At 41.4% G+C, this 12,445-nt stretch overlaps 1 protein-coding gene across 3 annotated transcripts in view; it reads left to right on the forward strand.

Annotated features, from left to right (window-relative positions):
* Positions 1 to 12,445, forward strand: part of LOC108758765 (uncharacterized) — a 181,162-nt gene that overhangs the window by 98,256 nt on the left and 70,461 nt on the right. The window lies entirely within an intron of this gene.

Here is a 12,445-nt window from a genome sequence, read left to right on the forward strand (position 1 = left end):
CGAAATTCGGAACTCGTCCGAAGGCTTTTATAGAGTTCAATAAGAGATGGAAGCGTGTCGCAGTACCTCGTATTTCCGTGGATCCCTCGAGAAGCTTAACTCGCCGCAGGCACTTCTATAATGTATTTCGTTCAACCGCATTCTGGTTACAAAACACGAACGTATCTGAAAAGATATTACACTCTGTATTCCCGTGATACAAAGAATAAATAATATCTTGCAACGCGAATGATGGCGAGATCAACAAATCACGTGCCCAATGAAGAGATTAAATTCATTTATTGTTCCGAAATAATTCCAAAATATAATTTTCGATTTCTGTACTTATTCAATCTGAAATCCGTTCGTGCAATCCGGAATAATATGATATTTACTATCGAAAAGTTTTATTGCCACAATTCACCTGCTTTGTGGTTGCTCGAAAACGCTGAGTCTACAATTTAATTAAAATTGATGCTTTACGCATGTCGAGAGATTGCAAATTAAATTTGCATACTCGTATTTCAGGCGAAATTAAAATCGGAATTAAAACCGACTAAACTGTGTATTAAAATTAATGTTTAAGTAGACGTTCGCGTAGTTACATTAATATATTAATGTAGAAATATTACTGCTACTCGTTTCATAGTAGTTTCGCTACCGCGAAATGAGTACTTTACATCTGACCATCGCATCGTCCGTTCGTGCCGTATCGGACGCTCTTTATCCATTGAACATACCCATTGTGTGTTCCATGCTCGTGCAGCGAGCCGTGCGTTTCCTTTATGAATTTTTCTCGCGCAACGGTTCCTCACAGTGACGAATGTGTATCACCGAGTCAGCGGACAATGCGACACGCTCTGGCTGGCGTTCTATTCCTCTGGCTTCGCACAGCTCCGCAATACATGAGGACGGGCTCGTTCCGAGACGGAACACATACGGTATACGATATATATATATACCGGGCGTCTCTCGTGTCTAGCCAACGTAAGGTGCCGTTCGCGCTAGCCACTTTATTTTCCTAGCGGTAGTTTCGCGGGGAGATAATTAACGAGCCCGCAAGAGCAATCGACCGCGCGTTAACTTGGTCTCTCGTACGCCTACGAGCGGTAGATTAGCATGTTAATTTTTTAACTGGTCGGTCTTTTCAACCTACGTTATACGCGAGCAACGCATTTTCTGAGGACCGTGAGCCGGAAAAAGGACATGCATACGAAATGAGAGAAATTGTATTCATAATTGAAAGAGAGAGAGAGAGAGAGAGAGAGAGAGAGAGAAGGGGGGAGGGAGGGAGGGAAAAAAAAGGAATGTTAATTTTGTTTTTATTTTGTAAACAATCGTATAAATTGCGCGAAAAACAGAGTTTTTCTTCCAAACGTGTCTGTATTCACGTTTGTGCAATAAGTTCAAAAAATTGCTTTAATTGTAGATTTGTTCGTTCTGCTCGAAATCCCCCAAAATTTTTGCATTTAAAACAAAATAAATATATATTCGAGCGTTGGAGACAGAAAGCGGACATTTTAAAAAAGTGCAAGCAATACGAACATGAAAAGAATAGTTTTGCTGAAGTGTCAAAAAATTTAACTAGACACAAATCTGAAAATAATTTTCCCGGACCATCAAAATAATTACATATGGGATGTTCAAGCTGGTTACTGGAATGTCGAAACTTTTTGCAGCATTCCTCTCATCATTAAGCATTCTACATAATTATTTTAATGGTCCAAGATTATTTTCAAATCTGTATCCCGCAAAATTTTTAGATACTCGAGCAAATCTGTTTTTCCGGGAACAGATCTTGTACTGGTTTGTTTACTCCGTGCTGCTGGATGATTTGCGTTCGTGGCGAAGTACGAAGGATCCACTATAATTGTACCTTCGTGAAGGGAGTCGATCAGGCGGGTTCATCGAGAGTGAATTTATGCCTCGCGCGAAGAGACGCGTGTCCGCGTGTGGACCGTACACACGCATCTCGAATGCGTGTGCGTGTACACACCTTGGCGAACGTGCGTGTATCTACTCGCAGCTGCACTTAAGCGGGACATAATAGGCCTATCGCGAGCCACTTGTCTACTTCAGACCATTGCCCGCAGCCGTGGCGGCCAAACGTTAATAAACGCGTTTGCGCGACGCCACGCAAATTCCGTACGCAATGGTAAATGCGGCGCATCATGCCGCAGTTCGCCATTCGATGTGTCTCATTTAGGTAATTGCCGTTCTCCGAGTTTGGATAACGAGGTAAATTTTGTTTGAAACACATTCACTGTTCCGCAACCTAACAGCATAGCTTGACATTTCGCTCATATTTGATCTTCCCGTAGGTTTCCGCCAAGAACTCAGCTCCAAATTGAGAAAATAAACTCGTTCCACGTACATCCGATGTCTATGCCTCGCTGCATGATTTTCACAATTCGCATAATTGCACGGCGACGCAGCGCGCGTCGCGCATTTAATGATACTCGCATCCTCGTGTGTTCGTTTTTATTGTACATTATATTCCGACTGCGCACGCAGCGTGTAAATCGTGCGTGCCGAGAGCCGAGAGCTACCCTTCGTTAGCTTTGCAAGAGAGAGAGCATGAGACTTTTCCTTCTCGAAACATAGTCGTTCAGTATCCAACTATCGAGCGGCTCGCCGGTATGGTATTGAATTCTCGAGTGGGAGGAAATGCTGCGAGCGCATCTCGTGTGTGTACACATATGGGAGGCACGTTTCTGCGTATATACACATAGTGTATCCTCCCCTGAGTCACACACCGGGGGCTTCGTCAACGACAAGGTTCGGCATGTATACCGGATGGGTAGATCGATAATGTTGGGCCACGTAACTAGGACGCCAGTCTCCGTCGCGCTCCGAATATCTCTCGCGGCGATATATAATATAAATATACATATATATATATACTTTCGCGATCTTTTCACCTTACTCGTAACACACAATATGTCAGAGAAATAGCTATAAATCTTGCCGCAGATAACTTTATAGTCGGATTTATGGTTATCCCGCGCAACGCTTGGAATTGTAATTGTTCGCCGTTTTATGCAACAATGAACTAAATCATACTTCACCGTTGGTTTTAAGTAACGAGCATTCAAATCGTATTCACAAATTCCATTGTACCGCATTTATTTTTGTGTAGTTCAAGCTTGAGTATCTTTATTATATCTCTGTCTGCATGCATTTGATCCTGTCTGATCACAGGCTCTTTCTCCTCTCTCTCTCTCTCTCTCTCTCTCTCTGTGCAGCAGAAAAATGGCCCACCGACTGTCGCCAGGGTCAGACTTTCAATTAAAGTTTAAGTCGGGTCTTAACGAGGCTTAAAAGAATCGACGCGTACACGGGCTTACACGCAGATCGAAGACTTAAGCCTGCTCGTTCTCTTCGCCTCGTTCGCATCGTTCGAAGGGATGAACCCGCTTCGGCTTCTGTTACGATCGCGGTGATACTCGTACAACGTGTAATCATATAATCGCGGATCAGTCGATTTACACATTTTGTGTTCACGCTCTGTCGAAAATGTGCTAAGGGGTTTTGTCAAACATACAAATAAACAGATAAACTATCGAACTGTGATTGAATATATCAAGCCGGCAATGAAACTCATCTCTCCGTGATAAAATACTTAACTCCGCCGCAATTCTCGTCGATTCACGTTATTGCGTACCGTAATCATAAACAGAAACGAATATCGTAGCTGCAATTCGATCTTCCAAATGCAGAAAAGCTAATCGAAAAATACAATAAAAAGGGTTTATTACGAATTTATTTGTAATGTACTACTACACAAAGTTGAGAAGGTTGTTTTATAAAAGTTACTTTATAAAACTCGTTATTACCATTCTTTTTTTCTGAAAAGTGACTCGTTATTATATTACTCGTTTATTTACTAATTTACAAAATTAACTTGTTACCATTATCGATACTCAAAAACTAACGAGTCGTTACAATTTCTGTTATTGTTTCATCAATTCTAATAATTTTTTTACAGTGACATTTGTCTATGTCACTCATTTTCCAGTTCAACACGAAATCTAGTGGTTAATTACAACAAACATAACAACATATATGAATTATAAAGTTTTAATAAGAACAAAATATAAATTAAATACATTAAGAAAAAAAAAGTAGTAATATTAATCATTTGTGGATGGTTAATATTAATATATGATTAATATTACTATATTTTCTTAATTTATTATTTATTGTTCTTATTAGAACTTTATAATACATAATTGAAGCGTTATTTGACTACAAATTTATAGTTACTGGTACGACTTTTTTCTCTGAATGTGAAAAAAGTAATTGTAATAATAACAACGTTATAAGTAAGGCGTTACTTCTCAATAAGGCGTTATCCTGTTACTACAATGTAATTACTTATTGATTTAAACGCCGGTATATAGCATGATATGGAATTACACATAGACCATTTATTCATTTTATTATTTATGGTCGATTACATTAAATCTCGATCGCGCTAGAAAAATAATATACGAAATTATAACAGATAATAGTGAGAAGTCCTTTTCTCAAAGAAGCCCCTTTTACGATAGGTGACAAGGATAACCGAATTTCCTGCTCCTCAATTACTTTATTTCGGTTTTTCTTTGTCATTTCCATGGGCGCGAGATATATTTATAGTAAATATCCTTTTACTGCTGCGAGTTTGACAGGACCAACCTTGCAGTTTCCAATAAATTAGTCGACTGGCTTCCCCCTCGACGTAGCTTACCTCCGCGTCTCGAAGAACCTCTAATTAGCCGGGTCCGTCGTTGTCTCTTCGCAGTCGTCGGTAAAAATATTTACATCCGCCGTTTTGCAATTTGCAGGATGTGCGTGACGGACGCACGCGTAAACGCACATCGGTTGTGCGTGAGTCTATGGAACCGACGAACAAATGCACAATATGCAATTTCACGGTGCAATTTCGATAAGCACTACGAGAAAAGGCGACAATCGCGACCGATCGCGCGAATCGGTCAACTTAGGTGACGTCAAAATTACACGTAGCCGTTAAACGCCTGTGAAAAGTGTCACTTGTGATCGGTTAATTATTATATTTAGCGTCTGCTGGACAGTACCAATTTTTTACGATGTGATTATCTTCGGTACAGCACCGGACAGTTCGGAACCACCGATGATGACCTTGGCCCGAAAGTCCGTCTCACCGGTTATATTTATCCGGCGGTGGTGTGCGTTCGTGTGTTAACGACGAGTTCGGTGTTACGAGAGGAACACGGAGCGATATATAGCCGATGGCGCCTCCACGCGAGGAACTTCCATTAATTTCAGACGTCTCGTAATTTTCCGGTGTATTCGCGAAGCGCGCGAATCGGATATCGAGTCTCTTGTTATAAATTGGGTCGTAATGAATATTAATTGCAAGAGGCCATCCTTGCGCGACACTCGATCCTTCGCCGGTGCACGATCGTGATCCACGTAGTAGAGTTTGACAATTTAACGAGACTGCCTGAGGCGTCGCGATTAGTTGTGCAATTCTCTCCCAAATTGCGGTCGCGAGATCGCACCGAGCGTATAACGGTGCTCGTTTCGTGTCACGTGCGAACGGAGTTGAAGATGGTGATGGATTAGGTACAGTGGCGGCTGCGATTTATTCTGACGCTAATCTGCACGGCGAAATCGGCGCGCGAGAAATGCGAATCAATCAACGTAAATTACGGGACGAAAACGGCGTTCCTATGAAATGATGATTCCTGCAGGATGAAAATTCTCGTGGGACGCGCATGGGCACAAGCAGTGATCGAAGTTTGACATCAAATTGAGTTGACAATCGTGTCGCAATATAAACGTCCTCAATGAGAAGCTACAAAAGTGCAAGAGCTTTTCCCAGAGATTCAAGTTATGGCAATCCATGGTAAAATACGTCGTGCTGTGCGCGACGGCGCGATGTCATCATCCAGCGGAAGAATCGGATCGTATCTCTTGGTATGACAAAGACACATCCGGCAAGACGGGGTCACCGGCGTCATGTTCATTGTCGCAAGCATCGAAGAAAGGAGATTAGACAAACAGGATTTCGCGAAGCCCGCTACTTGCGGCCGGACACGTGTTGCCGTGTTGCGGTTCTTGTGTTGGTTATTATCTCAATGAGGACATTTATCGGTAGGATTTTCTTCGTGTAAATATATAAGATTTATTTTTTATTTCTGCACTAGTAGCACGTTTCTAGGGATAAACCGGATATCTATTATGATAAGCGATATGAGGTTTTATTAGGCATTGTAGAGTATTACTAGGGCATTTATGGGCATTAATAGGCATTAATGGACATAAAAATTGGGCATTACTTGAACATTACTACACTGAAAAAAAGGACTTGGCTGGTGCAGTAAATTAGGTGGTAAAATATGGCGTAGCATTTTTAATTGATTGCAGCAGGTAATTTTTGGTTGTGTTAGCCTATTGAAATCCTATACTGACATTGCGGATAGGCTAACGTAACCAATAATTGACTGCTGCAACCAAAAAAATTCGCTGCCACAGCCAATTAAAAATGCTATGCAATATTTCACCATTTAATTTGCTACAGCAGCCAATATTTTTTTTCAGTGTAGACATTGGTAGGCATTGGTGTACATAATTATAATCAGCGGTTTACCTCTTTCCACTTGACGCTCGCAAAGATCACGAAATCATTTCATTCTTGTTGTCGAATGTCAAACAAGAACAAATAATGCTCGCGAGTATTGTAAGTGCCATATGGAACGTACCCTAGAGTGCACTAGAACTATAGATTGCATTAGAACTTTTTTTCGCTAAATATTAAACATATGTTTATTTCACTTCAAGTTCCAAAGGGGTACGTCAATTCAACCACAGAAAATAGACCCATAATCGCAACAAAATGTCGATTACGTAGACATATCGATCCGTCATCGCTACAGAAACGATTGACTAATGAACGAAAGATGATCTTATCCCCTATGTCGGGAATTAAAGCACGCGTGCTAACGAGCCAATTTTACCCCTTGCACGTGCAGCGCATAGTAATCTTCTCCCCATTGTCATGTGCGCCACGGTGAGCACATTCATACGAGGATCTAATAATAGGGCTCGTGAGATCAACGATGCTGCTGGAAGGTTGAGGGCATGCATAAAAGATTTAATTGCCTGCTGGGATGAATAATTAAAAAAAAAAAAGATTCATTTTGTGCGATATCTTATTTATTTAGAAAAAAATTTGCAGTTTATTTATTGTAATTCTCTCCAAATTGACAACCGTTAGAATCATCGAGCTTTCAAAGGAAAGTGCTTTTGATCGGTTTGATGCCGAACGTGCGTCGAGAATAATCCGGCATTGTTAACGACGCGCTTCCTTGTACAAAAGTTGAAGTCCAACGCGTCGCGGCGGTGCATTCGTGTATTACCATTGCGCGGGCGTTCTTGAACGATGCTCTTCCTGAGCGCTTTATTACAGATGGAAGATATACGACACGGCCTTTACACGCGGCAGTGAGTTTCGGACGTTCTTCGTTGACTGCCATTTAAATTCGTCGTACCGTTTAAATACATACACTTATTCCCGTGCGCGCAAACACCATTATCTTGTTTAACGGAGAAGCAGTGACCAAGATTTCCTTCCTCGTAGCAAGTATACATATCCAAGGATCGTGGATTTAAAAGAAGTATGCATTTTGTAAATCTGTTCTTTGTTACTACGTAAACGTATTATAAATGTTCTAGGCAGTCGTTATAAAATAAATGAGATTTGCGCGTGTGGTCTGGAAATTTAGCCATCGCGAAATGCATTATTAGCCAAGATGCGTTAGAGGATGAAAAGCGTTGGTGGCTAATTGGAAGGTTAAAGGTCCTCCGAGAGTTCATCGAGAGCGATGTAACAAAAACAAGACTACGACGATGAACAATGGCGTTCCAGCGGGGTGATTCAATTAGAAATATGCGTGCTCGGTGGATGAGAAGCGCGAGAGTGTTTCAACACGCACCCGCTCGCTCGCTCGCTCGCGCCCAATGCTCACGCTCACGCGTACGATTCACGCGCTTGCTTGTATTCGGACCTGCACGCATCTCGATCAGTGGCTGGCCGACCATCCTATCCGAAAGACGTCTTGAAAGACCCTCGCGGTACGCCCCACGAAAATCGATCGGCGCGGCGCTCTTCCCTCGTCATCCGACCGGATGCCGAGGAACCGGTCGACCACTCTCGGTGTTCGGTGCTCGTCTCGCGTCGGTATCGTCCAGTTTAAGAGTGTCTCTCGCATAGTGTTAGAGTCGGAAATGTTCCGACGGTGTTTCGCAACGTGAGATTAAGATCGCGATGGAAAAGGTTTTGTGATCTTATCTATTACCCTTGCAAATTTCGACCAAGTTATACAGTATTTAAATTAAGCTCTTGTCAAGGTATAATCGATTTTCCTGGTAAAAATGTCAGAATGTTTGTAGTTTCTATAAAATTATAAATAGTTGTAATACAGAAAAGCTACACAACAATAATAATTTAACAAGTCTGTATAAAAAAAAGTGTACGGTATCATGAATTTTAATTGAATTTAAATTACATTGGGAAAACATTAATCTAACTGATGATCGCTTAATCTTTTTTTCCTGGACGAAGCTGTTGCAGCAAAAAATTTCAAAGTTGAAAGTCTTCGGCTAACAAAATCATTATTGGTTGATCGATCTACCTGTGGATACGAAAGGTCAAAAGAGCGGCAGATAAGCATCCTGTTCTTCGTCATTGATGGAGAATTTGAAAGCTCTCGAAGCGAAAGTCAAGGATCGTTAAAATGCGGATGAACGTCGGTGCATTCTCGTTTCACGGCTTCAAAAAGGTGAGAACGGCCAGCGTATTTCGGGTAATCGGCCACCGTATCATCTAATTTCCCAATCTAAATCGCTTCTCCCTGCAATTCCGAAGGATCAACCTAGATTCGCGTGTTGCCCGTCTATTTTATCCTGGCTCGACGCCAGAATTACGGCTTCGATATCACGCGGTGAATACGCTCTCTTTTACTTCTGTATGACAAAGCCGCGCGATGAGATCGCAAGAAAGAAGATTCAATGGCAGTTTCTAATTTGGAACTGGTTACCTCACGGGAAGCGGCATTTTTTTCCTATTTTTATCCGTGCTGCATATAAAAATAGGCGGCCGCATTTTATGACCAAAGGCGCGTATAACCCGGACAGAGAAATATATTCGTCGGACGAAATGTCGTGGGATGAAAAATCGTACAGTTTCCATTCTTTCCATACTTCCTCTCCTTTTTCTCTCGTAAAATGTTTTTTTTTTTTTTTTATTAAAATCACGTCGCGTCTATTAATGTTTCGTTAGCTATATATATCCTTTTTTTTAATTGGAACGTAATTTGAACCATTACGCCCATACGTCATACTCTGTCACGAGAACATAACAAAGGTTAGTAAAAATGCGTCATTTAAAAATGTATCGCTCGAGAATAACCCCTGACATTCTCGCGCCCGTTTAACGCTTTTATCGAGATGAAGGAAGAGAAAATTAAAACATGGCAGCACAACGCGTGATCGAAAGATAGTAACTCACCGGGGAGATAATCGATCGCCGTCATATCGTCGCGTACGATACACGCCCGCCTCATTTTCTCGGTGTATCGTCGGCGTTCGCAGATTACCTGATGCCGCGATATTGGATTACGGTGGGGACCGGTGAGGCTCAACACAATGCCCTGGCGCGGTGTTGCGTCTTTAATTTAATATACGCGTCGGGGGAGAGTCTTCGGCGGAGTCCAGGCGCATCAGTACCGAGTCGACCTTCCTTCGATGGCGAAGGCAAGTCCGGTTCCTCCTCGTGCGTTCGTTCTCCGCGAGAGACAGAGGGGGGCATCGCGAAAGGACCACACACGCATCCCTCGAGCCGCGTGTCGCGCGTTGAGAAAGGCCGAGGAGTTCAGTCGATCCTCTAATTAAAACCCGCTCAGAGCAGCTCTCATGCCTGAGGTCCTGTTTTCGTTCATTGAGTGCTGCAAACGCTGTCTGCCGTCTCCGTTCGTAAGTCAAACTGATCCATCGACTTCTCGTTCCTATTTTCTTTACTTTTCTATTTTTTTTTTTAATTTTTTGGTCTTGATGGAAGATTCCGCAGCTCGGTGAAGGAACGCTTTCGCGTGTGTGGACACGAAGTGTATCTCGAAGAAGATTACTCGCGTCTCAAAGTGTCTGTCGCTTTCGCTTTAATTTTCGGACAAGTCCGCGTATAGCGATGGAAAGCGGAGTTTCACGATCGACTTTAATCTCCTCGGCGCGTATCAACTGAATCATTTTATGCTGACAATGAGTGGGGAGTTTCTCTCGTTTATTACAACCGGCATTTTTCTAATCCACCCTGCTTCGATTCCACTGATACGGTGTAACAGAATATATCATATCGGTTTCTCGATTTATACCTGCGCCGTGTTTTACCGGCGAGAATTTTTCTTCGCTAAGAAGGTTCCCCGAGGAGATTAATCGCTCGCGCGAGAAATTGCCTCGCCGGCGCGAGAAATTGCTCCGGCCGAATGAAATTCGCGCCGGTGCGGTGTATCCTTTTCGAGGCTGGCTTTGATACCGTTGATATCGTAAATCAACATTCGCTCTCTAACGCGTGACAGGCACAGAGATCAGGCACCGGGTGTCGAGAAGGAGAGCATTCTTGTCCGGTGGATATGTCAACGTGCTCCGTGATGCCGGTCTCCCTGCAAGATATTTTGGTAAATATCTGTAACCTTTTCCAATACTGCTTGGCCGCTTGAAAGCCATACGAACTATAGAATTCATCACTAACATAGCTGCTTATAACAACAAGTAACGCCGATATATCTATAAAATAATAAAATGCAACTAGCGGTAAATTGGACATGGCGGTTATTTTTCAATCAATATTGACGGGTAAATTATTCTTTGGACTGTTTCGTCAAATACAATTTCCGCGGAATATTTCTCGTCGTATTAATTCAACGTGGTACATTATGGCCTTTTTATATTATTATATACGTGTATTATGGAGCGCGTAAATATATTAAACATCGTTTTTCTTGGCAAAATGCTTTTTTAATCGAATACACTTAATACAGAGAGGGAAAGAATTTTTTGAAATTTAATTTGTTTTAGAATAATTAATTTTCTTGAAAAGCTTTTTAACTTAAAAAATGTAGCTTCTTTCTTCGAAATAATCATCTCAATGCATAAGACGCGCGTTTAACAAAGCATATAATGTATCCGAGAATATGTGCATCGTGCTCATTGTCCACCGTCCGAGGTTCCAGGTAATTGATGTTAACGTTTAATGAAATTCCGCGAACGAAAGAAAAGCACAAGGGGGCCGTATTGAACTTACGAACGCGCGCTCGTTGCCTACCGGCCTTACGCTCAACCGGTTACACTGGTTTCGCGAGAAAAGAAGCTAAAAAGAACGCAAGATAGCCGCGCCTCACCCGACACTGGGTGGGAGATGCGTAAAAACAGAACGCATTCGATAGCAGCTGCTCTTAAATTCACGAACATGCGTTACATCACGTTTAACTGGCCGCACAATATCGTAAAAATGGTTAATCGGATCTTTTTGCCTCGATCACGTGAAAGCTGCATTAACATTGTTACTCGGCATTCACGTGATTGTTTCGATATTTCTCTATATGATTGAAAGAGATTATTTCAATGACGATGTTTGATAGAAAATATTGCTTTGCCGTCACACATTAATCCGACCTACTAATTCGTTATAACTGATTGTTTTGAATTAACATGAATTGTTTAATGCCGAATGATTTTGTTTTGTTAATTATAGCATGGGTATTTATTTAAAAAATCCATATTTAAATATTGATGTTAAATGATAAAGAATTTATACATGTGCACGAAACAAATTTACATTTTATCCGATTTTACATTTTGCTGTACTTGTCATTTACAATTTTAATACAGGGGACATGTAAACACAGAAAAAATATAAATGTCAGAGAGACTCGTGCAAAATATGTATTTTTGAAATATACGCGTGCATCTTCACTTTTTACCGATATTTCACACTCGACATTTTCCACTTAAAAAACCGTACGTGTATGTTTTTTTATTTTTTTTCAAAATAAGGGTGCTCTGGCATTTACACTCTGCGACGCAATATTTTCAATGCATTGATTTCGACAAAAGCTCGAAAAGCGAGGTGTGTGCGTTTGTATTCTAATAAAAAGTGTTTTTAACGATACACCTCGACCTTTACTTTTGTTCTCTATTGCGTCGAAAACATGGTCGCGCACGTACATCATGCGTGCTTGCACGTGCTTACAAAACCATACAAGTTTCGCGGTTGAAACTATTAGATCTGTGTCAATCGGCTATGAATGCAAAGCGAGAAATCTTAATTTTATTATACTCTGACGATTCGCACAAGTCTTTTCGTGTCTAAATATCATATTTCAAGAAACTTGATATCGAGAAAATGAAAAATGGTAAAATATACGTGTATACACTGAGAGAA

The sequence above is a fragment of the Trachymyrmex cornetzi genome, unplaced genomic scaffold, assembly GCF_001594075.2.
Source record: "Trachymyrmex cornetzi isolate Tcor2-1 unplaced genomic scaffold, Tcor1.1 scaffold16, whole genome shotgun sequence".
NCBI lineage: Eukaryota > Metazoa > Arthropoda > Insecta > Hymenoptera > Formicidae > Trachymyrmex > Trachymyrmex cornetzi.